This window comes from Echiichthys vipera (assembly GCF_963691815.1).
Source record: "Echiichthys vipera genome assembly, chromosome: 20".
NCBI lineage: Eukaryota > Metazoa > Chordata > Actinopteri > Perciformes > Trachinidae > Echiichthys > Echiichthys vipera.
In genome coordinates, this window is record NC_139845.1 from 27,045,309 (window position 1) to 27,059,137 (window position 13,829).

A 13,829-nucleotide genomic window follows, 5' to 3' on the forward strand; every position below is an offset into this window, starting at 1 on the left:
AAAGCAGATGGTGGCCGTTTGCTTTTTTCCTTCCCACAGCGAATGCAGATAGCCGGTGGTGATTGCCTGCAAATAAACATCACTTTAAAATGACATGGCATTGATCATCTTCTGATAAATGCTTTAAGATGGACATCCAATGAATGCCATAACTGCTAATGAATTTAGGGCCATATAGATACCTCAAGGTGTTGTCTTAGTTTAGTCTTCCCTGTTATGAAGTAAATCAGTACTGAACACTGCTGTTTCCGCTTCTCCTGTGCCTCTTCTACCATTTCCTGTAATTTCATAAAGCAAATATTAAAATTATACTAAGAGCAGTTAATTCCAGATACTTAGATGGCTTTTTACTGACCTCTAGTCTTTTCATGCTCCCTTAGATCCATTGTCCTACAAGTAAACATTTTAAAATGTAGTTATGTTTAGTAAATGCTTGATATAAATTGGGGAGACAAGATAGCATGCTTGATACTACTAACTAAATCACATACTAACCAACTCAGCCAGGTTGATTGTGCATGGCCTCTTTAAGTCACTGTGCTCCCTGATGACGTGATCATCCTGTGTTGGCTCCTGTTGGCCACATTTGTAATATAATGAACTTATAGTAATGTCATGAAAATTTACATTACTACCACTATTGAAAATTGTAAAAAAAAACACATTAGTTTCTTAAACAAATAATGTCTCAAACCTTTCCATTTTTGTCCTCCGCTTGGCTTGTCACCTCCTCCTGGACATTAAAAACCTTTTGGGGAAAGTATTTATTTTTTACAATGTCAAACTGTTAGAAATCAATCAGTTATGGTGATTACCATACATAGACATTCATAATATTGGACCCTTAATTCACCTCTCTTTCGTTTTAGTCTAAAGACTGGTGGAAGAAGACCATTCAGCATGCTTTCTGCCTCCTTGGAAAAATGGGCAAACCTTTTGCCATGTCTGTAGAACAAACAAATAGTCAAAATATGACACAGACAAAAACAGACACAGACCCCTCCAGATGCAGGTTTTCCACTAGCAGTGCACACCACCATCTCCGCAGAGCTGCTATGTCATCCTAAAGGAAGAACATTGCCACAAATACAAAGTGCATCCATATATGGGTTAAAGAGAAATATGCCGAGGCTGGCTTGTCTTTTCATCATTGTGGTGCTCATCGTTTGCATTAGCACTGGCAGTTTAATAAGCCTTTAGCGGCCGACACAACAATCTCAGCGCAGGAAAATCCCTTACACATCTCACAGGTTGCAAAAAAACTTTATCAGAAATGTATTTGCCACAGAGTGACAGCACTATCCTCAAATTCCCGCGCATCAAATATTGCTAGTTAGCTCGTAGTTATCAACATTATCAACATAGCAAAGCTTACGTTGTTTTTAAACGTCTCCATTATCTTCATCATGTTCAGCTGTGACAGCGAGTTCGCTAAAATTCCCGCCCACTTACTGATTCACTTCCGGCAAGCAAGGGGCTTTGTCAAGTGAGGGACCTGTGTCAAGTGAGGGGCTTGTACTCCGGGTCTGCAGCTGGATGCTACTCTCTTCTTCTTCTTTCTTCTTCTTTTTGTTTATTGGCGGGTTGCAACCATAACTTTCTTTGGTATATACCGCCACCAACTGTATCGGAGTATGTAACACTACCGTCCATGTCTTTTTACATAAAAAGAAAGAGGAAATAAAATAAATAGGTAAATAAATAAAATAATAAAATCATACATTAGGTTATACAAACACTAACTTATTTGAAATAATCCTGTCTCCTTTAAATTCTAAATTACTGTTTTCTGTGTAAGTGACACACCTTATCCTGATGTTTCCAGTATGCCTCCCAGACTCCACACTCTTCCTGCTCTCTGCACTTTACCAGCCAACCTTCTTCTCTCCTCAATACATACATACATGTTCTAACCTTTCTGTTTGTCCACATTCACACTCATCCGTTCCACTTTTTCCTATTGAAAATAAAGTTTGAATCAGTCCTGTTTGTCCTATTTTCGTTCTTGTCAGCACTGTTTCCCCCTTCTATTTTTCCTTTTAACACCATGTGCACTCACATTTTTTTGTATATTATAATCATTTCTTCCAGTGATGTCTCTGTCCCACATTGCTTGCCACTTTTTTACTACTACGTTTCTTAATATTGCTTTAACTTGTGCTTTTCCAAAAGGCATATCTATTACATTATTCATTTGTGTTGCTCTTTTGGCAGTTCTGTCTGCTCCCTCATTCCCTTTGATTCCTACATGGGCAGGAACCCAGCAAAACCTTACAGATAATCCTGTGCCGTGTCATCTACAGTATATTAGCTTTGTTGTATTTCTAAGAGAAGGGCTTGTCTGTTAGAATTACAATTCTGTATACTTAGAAGGGTGGCTAATGAATCAACACAGAACACCACTCTATCAGGTAGAACATCCTCCACCCACTGTAAACCAATAATGATTGCCATCATCTCTGCTGAATATAGTGAAATTTGATCTGGTAACCTTTTCCCAATATTGATGTGCATTGATGGAATATCTACACCTATTCTTACTTATTATTTTCATCTTTTGATCCATCTGTATATATGTCTAAATACCTGTAGTGATTGTTTTTAATATAGTTACTTACCTTGTTTGCTATCTCATCCTCTTCACATTCTCTCTTCATTTCTATTAAATTTAAATCCACTTCTGCCCTAGGAAAAAAACAAATTGGAACATTACTAACAGGAGTAGCGGTCACTTTTATATTACTTACGCTATATTCCTCTGATTTAGCTTTTGTTATCCATCCAAATCCATTACATTTAGTTCCATATTCCCAACATTCCTGGATTACAGTTTTTGGAGGTTTTTCATATTCATATCCCTGTAGTCGACTCCAACATTCGAGCAACAATTCATCTCTTCTGAGCTCTATCAGCATTTCTCCTACTTCTACATGTAGTGATTTAATGGGTGATGACCTCCTTGCCCCAGCGCAAATCCTCAGTGCTATATTTCTTACTCTGTCTATTAATTTAATTGTGTTTTAGCTGCTGTTCCATACACCATGCATCCAACAGAACAGACTACTGTTTCTGACTGAGAAACGGATGAGCAATAATGCATTTTCTAAAATATCTTCAATCTATTTTGGAGCTGTTACGTTAACCTGATGATTGACTTTTAGAAAGTAGAAGCAGCCACACTTGTGTAGTTTAGGCTAGTTTATGCTTTATTTCATGATAATAAAGTGGTGACCGTAGTGTGTCTGCGTGTGATAATGGGTGTGCATTACACTGTAACACAGTAGCCAAACCTCACGTACACTCACGGTATCATACAGCGGCCACCCGACGCCACAATTTGAAGGTTTGTTCAGCTCAGCAAAGATTTGTGTATGTGGATAAAGCTTAGTATCTTGTCATTTCCATGAGATGACACTTGGCATTAGCCTACTTACTGAACATTTCTGAGGCATCAAAAATTACTGGTGGTTGTAATAATATTTCAAAGTAAATAGACAGCGATTGAACCAAACCCAAATAATACTTTAATGTTAGGCTAATTGTCCCTACCGTCATTGGGTCTAGCTAGAATGGACACACTTTTGCTGAACGAAGGCTCTAATGTATCAGAGATTGATAAAACTGTAAAGAAATAAATGGAGATGGGCTTGGATGTCTGAAACCGGGGAGGATGACAAACCTTTTAGTTCGTGGTGCCTGGTATGTCTCAGGAGACTGCAATATGGCAATAATGCCAAAAATGCTGACTCGCCATCAATCAGAAGCGCCTCACAAGGCTGCTGTTTGTGCTTTAGAGCACACATCCTCCCTGACTGGCACAGCTACAACAATGGAGGTACATGAATCTTTTGTCGACCGTGTGTGTGGTCACAAAGAGCGCATATGTTCATTCATAGCAGAGCATGACTTGTCACTCAGTATCGCACAACCGTTGGTTGATCTAATTCAAATGGTTGGCCAAGACCAGAGGGCACTTTCAAGATTGTCCATATCTAAAGCACATGCCTCCACTGCTAATCGGAAAAACGAATTGTCGACCAAACTGAAAACAAAGATGTTTTCTTTTAATGCAGATGAGTCAACAGATGGGAAGATGAACAGAATCCTTAATGTTATTGTTAGATACTTTGATGAGGATATGGGAAAAGTCTTGCACCTGGCCTCAAGAAAAGTCAACAGTGAGGATGCTTACCGTGGCCCTGAGGGGCAAATGACAACGACAAATCCAAAATGACAACGACAAATTCAAAATGACAACGATAAATTCAAAATGACAACGACAAATTTAAAATGACAACGACAAATTCAAAATGACAACGACAAATTCAAAATGACAAAGACAAATTCAAAATGACAACGACAAATTTAAAATGACAACGACAAATTCAAAATGACAACAACAAATTCAAAATGACAACAACAAATTCCCAAAACACAACGACAAATTGGAAATCACAACAACATTAACTCAAACTGGAAAGGGTAGGTCTCTCTGAGCAGAGGATGGGCCCTCCTGATTGGACAGACGGACTGTCTGTCGTATAACAGGAAGAGAGAGGTGGAGAACCCGCTGCAGCTCTACATGGCCGTGTAACGTTAGGGCGCTCTGAATTTCCCGGTGATATGACGGGTTTAAGAGTGAGATATTGAAGCCGAAGCCGACACACATGTGAGGCAGACAGCTGCTGCACCTCCTTCACTGAACAGCTCCACCGATGCTGTCGACGCCCCGGTGGGAGGGATGGCAATGGCCGTGAAGATTCAGCTGGACCAAAACATGAACTGTGCATCGTAAGCTTAATTTCTTTATGTTTGTCAGCGTCCACATAAACCCGCATAAGTGTTTCAGTCATAAGAACCGAAGTGTGGTTAGTACTCTTGCTGTTAAGCAGCCAAAACACACCAGTTAACAAGCTAACGCTATTGTTAGCCCGCATTAGTGGTTAGCATCTGATTTTATCAAACCTAATGTTACAGGTTAACCCGGCGAAATCTGTAACATCAGTTCGCTAATGTTAAAACCCCAAAGTGTAGTTACAGAGCGTTATTTTGATAGTATGTTTGCACAGCTAATGTATTTATAATTTACGGTTGTAAGGACTGTTATTGCCTGGGCCCAGACAGCCCACAGACAGTTAAACGGAGCTATCAGGCACGTAACGTTAACAGCGATGTTGGTGTGTTAGCTTCAGTTTCTAAGTTTAATGGAGGGACTGTCGGTAACGTTCATGTAGGGACAGATGCACCTACAGTTACAGAGCTGTTAGTGTTGTAGATTCATGTGCATTTACTCTGCTATGAAGCATGAACTGTTGACTGTTCATGTTCTATAGTAAACAGATATAGCCACTCCACTGACATGATGCTGTGTAATATCACACCACTGAGTATAATGCAGTCCGACACAACTCTACTAGTCCCTCTGACCTCAATGATAATATTATATGATAATCTTAATGACAATGTGATGACCTCATCTCAGTAAAGCTGGACTTATAAACACCTCAAATATGATTCAACTGCAGACTCATAAAAAAACAATAAAGTTAAAGCATCTCTTTAACAGTTTGAACAAACACATTATAAACGTCATGCATATTGAATTCATTGCAGGGCCCTTGTGTTTGACTACATTATTTATTTATTGTCAGTGTTTAATACAACAGTTTTATCAGAGTGGTAGTGATCCCCTAATCAGAATCAGAAAACCTTTAATATCCCGCAGACAGGGAAATTTGTTTGTCACAGCAGCAACAGAATATAACAAGCAGAAACATAATACAAAATAAGATAAAAAATACCAAAAATAAGCAATAGTTAAATTTAAAAAGGGAAGAAATAGAAATAGACATATTTACATATCCACATTTTTTTCCAGGCTTCTCTTGGCAGTCCTGCTTTTAAATCATGATGGCAGCTGAGAGGTTGATGGACCAGTGATGGTGACGTCTGATCGCCCTATCAAGGAGAAGCTGAATCCATGAATGTGATCTAAAAGCATGTGTTTGCTTCCTCAGCCTTCACGTCGACCCTAACAGAGTCACAGAGAGGTCTTCATCACATCATCACCTCATCAAAGACCGCTGTACCAGAGAGCCGTGCTGCCTGCCCTTTCCACATGCTGCCAGAACATCATCGTGGACAGCTGGACAGCCTGTCTCTCACACAACATTTGCAATTTAACACAGGACATCAGTGTGAAAGTTTTAAGCTTAAGATTATTATTCGTCAAGAAAAAGTCAGACCAAAGTCTAAAATTCATATGAATAAAAAAAAAATGTTTAAAAGAAGAAGAATTACTTTATTTATCCCGCACGGGGAAAGTGAATTTTTTTACTCTTATCATTATACATGTTACACACACAGGCCCGAAATACACACATGCACAAACAGGACCTATACATGCAATTAAGGAGAGATGTTAGAGCGAGGGGGCTGCCAGTGACCAGCGCCCCGAGCAGTTGGGGGGTGCCTTGCTCAACAGCACCTCGGCAGTGCCCAGGAGATGAACTGGCACCTCTCCAGCCACCAGTCCACGCTCCATACATGGTCCAGACAGGGACTTGAACCTGCGACCCTACGGTTCCCAGCCAAGTCACCTATGGACTGAGCTACTACCGCCCGCTACTACTAAAACATTGCAAGATGTTTGCTTTTACCTTTGTCACTATTCACGTTTGCATATTTTACTACGTTGAGAAAAAATGTTCCCTATAACTCATGATTGATTTTGATCAATTAAAATATTTTCTAATAGTAAAATAGTTAATTTAGGATCGTACAAATCCAATGAGTGTGTAGAAGCTAAGCCAATGCTTTAAGCCACTGAGGCATTTCAACAGGAAACCTAATTGACGCGCTTTTACTATACCATGACGGATGAATGAGAGTCATGTTCAGATGCAAACAATTCCATTTATTTGACTTCTCATGCTTTCAATCACACATCCACATGGAGCATACAGCACATCGTAGCGAAGCGTAGCGTAGCGGTCAAAAACTGTTTTTCCTTTCCGGTTGGAAACACCTGACGAGCCCCCAAAGGTTCCTACCCTATATAGGATGACCCGCCAATTACAATCAGACCATACACACAAAACAATTAACATAAATCTGCTCTTACACTCCGGCCCCTAATTGTCATGGCCGGCAGACATGGCAATTCAATACAGAAAATAACAATAAGAGCACAACGAGTATATGACAATGCAAAATTTACACTTCTTGCACCAAACACAGTTTAGTCACAGGTCTCTCAATAACACTATTTTTAGTCTGTAGCTTCACAGAACGTACCATGCCTTTTGCATCAGAAAAAATCTCCAACACTTTCCCAAGAAACCAGGAACCACGAGGGGCTGAGGGATCCATAATGACAACAACATCTCCAACAGTCAAACTCTGTTTCCTCTGATTCCACTTCTGTCTTTCTTGCAATAGGGGCAGATATTCCCGGATCCAACGCTTCCAAAACAAATCCGAAATGTACTGAGCTTGTCTCCAGCGCCGCTTAACATACATGTCAGAAGATTTGAAAAGTCCCAGTAGTAAGGCTGGTTTTCCCTTCAGAAGAAGAAGATGGTTGGGAGTGAGCGCTTCCAAGTCATTTGGGTCGTCAGACAGCTGTGTAATAGGACGATCATTAAGAATAGCTTCAACCTCACATATAACAGTGTGAAGCCCGTCATCATCAAGTGTCTGCTGGTGTAAAACTGAGTTGAGAACACGCCTGACTATGCGTATCATGCGTTCCCAAACTCCGCCATGATGAGACCCGGCCGGAGGATTGAAGCTCCATTTAACTCCTGCTGAAATTAAATTCCTTGAATGCGCTCATGATTCAGCTCAGCAATAGCCGCACGTAGTTCTCTCTCGGCTCCAATAAAATTTGTTCCATTGTCTGATCTGATGTGAATGACTTGACCTCTCCTGCTGATAAAGCGTCGTATTGCATTAATGCAAGCGTCTGTTTCCAATGAGTTTGCTACATCTAGATGAACTGCTCTGCTGGCCATACATGTAAATAACACTCCATACCTCTTGCAAGTCGCTCTTCCTCTTCTTATTCCCACAGGTCCAAAATAATCAACTCCGACGTTCGTGAATGGAGGCAGATCTGGAACAATTCTCTCCTTAGGAAGATCCGCCATCTTCTGTTCCATGGCCCTGCCATTCAGGCGTCTGCAATAGCTGCACTGGGATATGATCTTCCTCACAGCCGCATTGGCATTAGTTATCCAGTATTTCCTCCTGAGTGTAGACAGTGTATGATTTCGCCCACTGTGTCCCAGCAGTTGGTGCATGTTCCTGAGAAGAAGCTTGGAGATATGCTGATCCTTAGAAAGGATGAGGGGATGTTTTTCTTCTGACGGCATCGCTCCTTTGCTTAATCTCCCTCCACTCTTAATAGTCCATTTTCCAACCTGGGATCCAGCCTGTAAATGGAACTTTGTCTGCTTACTGTACGCTTCTCAGACAAAAGTGAGGAAATTTCAGTTGCAAACCTTTGCTGCTGACAGTAGCAAATGACAGCTAGTTCAGCCTCCTGCAAATCCTTTGGTGTCAGGACACTGCTCTGCTGTTTGACAGTAGCCCTTTTTCTTCCCACTTGACTAGTCTGTGGTCCAGAGGCCTTTCGTCGACGACTGAGCTCCAACAGATGACCTTTCAACCTCAGGAACCAAGCCACTGCCACTTTAAGTCTTCTCCAACATGAAAAGTGACTAATGAGATGGTCAGTAGCATTCAATGCATCATAAACAATGGCATTCACATAGGCATCCTTCCTGACCTCTGGATCCTCAGAATCCATCCTGACATCATGATGACTTACTGGCCAATTTGCCTCAGACTTCCATAGAAAACTGGGTCCCTCGAGCCAGCTTTGATTTTTTAGGAAATCCGACACCTTCATCCCCCGCGATGCAGCATCGGCCGGATTGTCTTTGGTACCAATGTGCCTCCATTGAGCAGGGCTTGCGATTTCTCGTATGGCTGAGATCCTATTTGCCACAAACGTGTGGAACCGCCTATCTTCATTATTGATGTATTTCAACACTGAAGTACTGTCCGTCCAAAACACAGACTCATCCAGCTGGATTTGAAGCTCGGCCTTTAGCATGGCATCCACTCTGGCAGCTAGGACGGCAGCAGTCAACTCTAATCTTGGGATTGTTACAGCTTTTAAAGGTGTGACTCTGGCTTTGCCCAAAAGGAATGTAACATGATCCTCACCTCTGGAGTTCTTCAACCTGATGTAACTTACAGTGCCATAGCCATCTTTGCTGGCATCTGCAAAGTGATGCAGCTGGCTACATACGGGGTCACCAAAGTTTTCTGGCTTTAAACAGCGTTCAGCTTTAAATGATGACAATAGCTTGACCTCCTGTAACCACACTTCCCATTGCTGTAAGATGTCTGGTGGTATTGCATCATCCCATCTACAATTTCTTCTGCAGAGCTCCTGTTGTAGCATCTTAGCAGACAGAGTTACTGGCGACAGAAATCCCAGAGGATCATATACAGAGCTGGTTGTAGACAACATCCCCCGTCGGGTTAGAGACTGCTGTTTGACTTCCATTTTGAACTTAAATGAGTCTGACTCGACACACCAGAGCAGACCCAAAGCTCTCTCAATGGGAAGTTTGTCTCTGTCCAAATCAAGCTCTTTCAGATCCTTCGCCCTCTGATCTTCAGCAATGCTCTGCAGCACTAAACGACTGTTGCTCACCCACTTCTCCAAGACAAATCCGCCTCTCTTACAGAGAGAACTGAGAGCTTTCACCCGTTGCTTTGCTGCCTCTTCGGAGCTCAAACTCAGCAAACAGTCATCCACATAAAAGCTTTGTTTAACAGCTTGAACAGTTTCTGCAGAAAAATAAGAGCTATTATCATCAGCAGTTTTCCTTAGCGCATAGATAGCGCAAATGGGTGAAGACACGGCCCCAAACATGTGCACTGTCATCCTGTAGCCTGCTAGTTCTTCGCCGAGGTCTCCATCCGGCCACCAGAGAAAGCGCAGGAAGTCTCTGTCCTCTTCTGCCACCTTCACCTGATAAAACATCGCCTGGATGTCACCCATACATGCCACAGGTTCCTGCCTGAAACGAGTGAGGACTCCAAGGAGTGAACTGGTAAGATTTGGCCCTTGCAATAGTTCGCTGTTCAACGACGTGCCTTGATATGTTGCTCCACCATCAAACACCACTCGAAGAGAACCTTTTTTGTGATGATAGACACCGTGGTGGGGTATGTACCACACTTTTCCTGGTCTGCCTTGTAACTGTTCCAAAGGCACCTTTTCTGCATAGCCCTTTTTTCGATGACATCATTCAGACAACTTGAATATTCCCTATGAAATTCCGGGTTACTCACAAACCTTTTCCTGAGTCCAAGTATCCTTTGCCTTGCCACCTTAAAGCTGTTTGGCATGTGAGCATCTGGTCTCTTGAAGGGCAACTTGAGGCAGTATCTCCCTTCCTGTAGAGTTGCACAGGTTTCCATTATCTCCATAAACTTCATGTCTTCTCTAGACATCTCTTTGTCCTCTGAGGGCCGTTCATTAAAATCATGCTTATACTGATTGTTCAGCATGATTTCCAAATTAGACACTGAGATTTGATTTACCACGACAGAGGAAAGCTTAACTTCATTACTGCAGTTTCCATTTAAAGGCCCATTGATAACCCAGCCCAACACTGTTCTTATAGCGTATGGACCGTATCCACAACTGTTCACCACTTCCCATGGTTCCAGTAACCTGGGAGCATTGGTTCCTATCAGTAGGTCCACGTTGGCCTTTATGGAAGATATGTGAACCTTGGATAAATAAGGCCACCTTTCCAAATCAGCAGCAGTGACAATGTTGTCTGGAGTGACTGGCATCTCCCTCTGTGTGAGAATTTCAGGCAAAGGATAAAAACCTTTTCCTGCAAGATCTGCAACCTCCATTCCGGACACAGCAAAGGTGTGAACAACCTTTTCCTGTCCCATCGTTTTCAGAAGAAAATGTGTTCTTTTTCCTGTGATGTTCAATCGCTGCATAAGTTGTTCAGAGCAAAATGTGGCTGTGCTCCCAGGATCCAAGAATGCATGTCTGACTGATTTAATTTCCCTTTGTAGATTTGACTTGCACTGGGACAATGGAGAGAATGCAACGATCATGACCGGCCCCTGTGCGTCCACATACCTGGGAAGAAGTTGATGGATTTTCCTCAGGTGGCTCCAATGTGCGTTGCAAATCAGAACTGGTCTTTGGGATATGAAGTGCAGTGGGATGTTGTTGATCACAAACCTCACAGACCAAGCGTTTCTTACAATCACGGCTTATATGTCCCACCTTTAAACAACCAAAGCATATTCCCTTTTCCTTTAGGAACCGGTTCTTTTCCCTGTGCTTTTTACGTTGAAACTGTTGGCATTTCTCCAAGAGGTGAGCATGTGAACAGCAAGAACAATACAAAATGTCCTGTCTCTTCGCATTGCTTGTGTGAGGATCATTTTCAGATGAGTTAACAGGCATTACTGTAGTGGCAAAACTACTTCCTTTCCCTCTGAATGACTTTGTTTGCATTTTGAATTTGTTGCAGGGCTTTGAAGCCATTACATTCTGTTGTACAGGTGGTTCAATGTTTCCAAAAATTGGATCAGAAAGGATCCTTACTTGCTTCTCCAAAAATGCAACATCAACAAAATGCGCCCTTTGATTATATTTTTCCATTATATCATGTGCAACAGCTCTCCACCTTTCACGATATTTATATGGCAATTTATAAACCACAAAAACTGTTTTTCCTTTCCGGTTGGAAACACCTGACGAGCCCCCAAAGGTTCCTACCCTATATAGGATGACCCGCCAATTACAATCAGACCATACACACACAACAATTAACATAAATCTGCTCTTACAGAGTGCTTTCTAGTTTTAAATGGATACATCTTTTTTTTTTTTTTTTTACTTTTGACCATTTGGCACATCCACATTCATATTTCAAAAAGAGCCAGTCTTGTGTTTTAAGTTTTGCTGGTGCAGTTATACTTATTTTACATTTGTATTGCAGAATGTTTCTTATTGTTTTAACTGTAGTTCCTGAATATAAAAGTACATGAATAGTTTGTATATTTTGGGATGTTGGTAAATAGTTTCAATTCTGTGTGCAGACCTAACATTAATGCTGTAACTGATCTTAACTGCATAAAATGTTTTTATACAGTATGACTGTGGCAGTGGGGTGTGGTTAAGGTGTCGACTGCTGGAGGAGAGGGAGGAGTGGCTCGGCCGGTGATCAGACAGCTGGACAGAATCAGATAATCAGTCAGCTATATAAGCACGTTTGTAACCTGGTTCTGTCTCTTGCAGTAGACTGGGTCCTATGGGAGGACCAGAGCGGGGACCGAATAGAGAGGCAGCAGACACCGGACCACGGCCGTCAGGGGGACGGCCGCTCGTCCGTACAACGTGAAAGACGTTGAGTCACGTTTGGGGGGGGAGAAGAAGTGGAAAATAAACAGTTAACCGCTGACAAACGCTGTGTCTCTCATTGTCCGTCTGTCCGGTGAGCAGGGAGGCTCACATCTGGCGCCTGAACAGGGACATGTCGGAAGCCCAAAGCCCGCTGGCGCTGGCCCTCCAGCACCTCGCCGCGATGCAGGAGAGCACCACCGCTCTCCAGCAGCAGCAGTCCCGTGCCCTGGCCGACATCGCAGCGGCCCAGAGGGAAGATCGTGCTCTCCTGCAGGGGCTGCTGCAGCGCCCGGCCACCCAGCCCGACCCGGAGCCCAGTCGCGGCCGGCCTCCGCCTGTTGCCCTTCAACGGATGACAGCAGAGGATGATCCGGAGGCATTTCTGGACATCTTCGAGGGCACGGCGGAGGCGTGCGGGTGGTCGGAGGAGGAGAGGGCGGTCCGGCTTCTCCCCCTGCTTACCGGCGTGGCGCAGCTGGCCGCACACAGCCTGCCGGCGGCCTCTCGCCATGACTTTGCCCACCTGAAGAGAGCCATCCTGGACCGGCTGGGCAGTACGCCAGAGGGACACCGGCGGCGGTTCAGGGGGCTCTCTTTTGAGGAAGCCGGCCGCCCCTTCGCCTTCGCGCAGCGGCTCCTCGACGCAGCGAGGAGCTGGCTCCAGCCGGGGACCCACTCCGCCGAGGACGTCGTTGGACAGGTGGCGCTGGAGCAGTTTATCGCCGGCTTACCCTCGTCCACCGCCAACTGGGTCCAGTGCCACCGTCCCCCCACCATCGAGGCAGCGATCGCCCTCGCGGAGGACCATCTCTCCCTTCCCCGGCGGAGCATGAGGGAGGAGGCCAGGCCAGCGGCGATCCCTGCGGGCCGTCCCACCCCGGCCCCGAGGAGGAGATTCCCGGCGGCCACTGCACCGCACCCTGCCCCGCACACGCCCACACACCCGGAACCCGCCCCGCTCTGGTCCACTAGTAACGCACTGCCTTCTGTTCCGCAGGGCCCAGCCTACGTGTCTGATCGACCAGCACCCCGGGGGGCTCCTCAGACGCCAGGGCAGGGGTGCTGGCGGTGTGGGCAGCCCGGCCATCTCCGGGCGGAGTGCCCCCTCATGGAGGTGGGACAAGTGGTGCGGGTTGCGGGACCGCCAGCTCCCTCCCCCGGTCCGGAAGGGACGTACCGTATACCGGTATGTATACAGGGGGGTACACACCAAGCTCTGCTGGACTCTGGTTGTGAACAGACCATGATCCACCAGCGCTTGGTTCGACCGGGGGCTTTGCTAGAGGCATCGTGGGTGAAGGTGAGGTGTGTGTGCATGGGGATATTCACGATTATCCGGTGGTGGCTCTAGAAATTCTTTTTAAAG